The sequence below is a fragment of the Wasmannia auropunctata genome, unplaced genomic scaffold (genome assembly GCF_000956235.1).
Source record: "Wasmannia auropunctata unplaced genomic scaffold, wasmannia.A_1.0 LD336076.1, whole genome shotgun sequence".
Taxonomy (NCBI): domain Eukaryota; kingdom Metazoa; phylum Arthropoda; class Insecta; order Hymenoptera; family Formicidae; genus Wasmannia; species Wasmannia auropunctata.
Genome location: NW_012026814.1, coordinates 7481379 through 7482665, shown reverse-complemented (window position 1 = coordinate 7482665; position 1287 = coordinate 7481379).

The window sequence follows — 1287 nt, the reverse complement described above, 5'->3', positions numbered from 1 at the left end:
CCTGAGGTCCGCGGCGGGCGGGGGTATCTCGCCGCGCATTCAGATTCGACGAGCATTATATATTAATATCTCGAAAATTGCGAAGATCGCAAAATGGTAGAGGACTTTTTTGTTTAGTTTGGTCCACACTACCTCCCCACAAGCGCTGTACCATTGAGTATGAGACACCCTGTATAATGTTTTTAAAGCAAAGGAATAGTTCTGTAAAATGTAATCTGTTACTTCGAAGACTCGACGACATCTATATAATCATTTTAAAGCAAATAAATATTTCTAAAAATGCAATCTCTCACTTTGTAGACTCGAGGACCGGCACATAATTTTATTAAAGCAAATAAATATTTCTAAAAACAATCTTTTACTCCGAAAATTCGAGCTTATGTGTATAATTTTTTTAAAGCATATAAATATTTCTAAAAATGCAATTTTTTACTTCAAAGACTTAAGGACATACATAGAATTTCTTGAAAAGCAATAAGAAATTTTTAATAATGTAATCTCTCACTTCGAAGACTCGAGGTCATGTATATAATGTTTTTAAAGCAAAGAAATATTTCTAAAATTGCAATCTCTAATTTCGAAGACTCGAAGACATATATATAATATGTTTAAAACAAAGAAATATTCGTAAAAATGCAATCTCTCATTTCAAAAATTCGAGAACATGTATATTATGTTTTTAAAGCAAAAAAATATTTCTAAAAATGCAATCTCTCACTTCGTAGACTCGAAGACCGGCACATAATTTTATTAAAGCAAATAAATATTTCTAAAAACAATCTCTTACTCCGAAGATTCGAGCATATGTATATTTTTTTAAAGCATATAAATATTTCTAAAAATGCAATTTTGCACTTCGAAGACTTGAGGACATACATAGAATTTTATAAAAAGCAATAAAAAATTTCTAAAAATGCAATTTCTCACTTCGAAGACTCGAGGACATGTATATAAATATATGTTTTTAAAGCAAAGGAATATTTCTAAAAATGCAGTCTTTTCGAAAACTTGAGGGCATGTATATAATTTTTTTACAGCATATAATTATTTCTAAAGATACAATCTCTTATTTTGAATACTCGAGGGCATGCATATAATTTCTTGAAAAGCAATAAGAAATTTCTAAAGATGCAATCTCTCACTTTGAATATTCGAGAACATGTATACATATATATGTATATATATATATTAGAATTCAAAATCAGATATTTATATATTTGAGTGATGATATTTTAAGATCTTTTAAATTGAAAATTTTTGTTAATTGTTATAATTTTACTTTTAGAA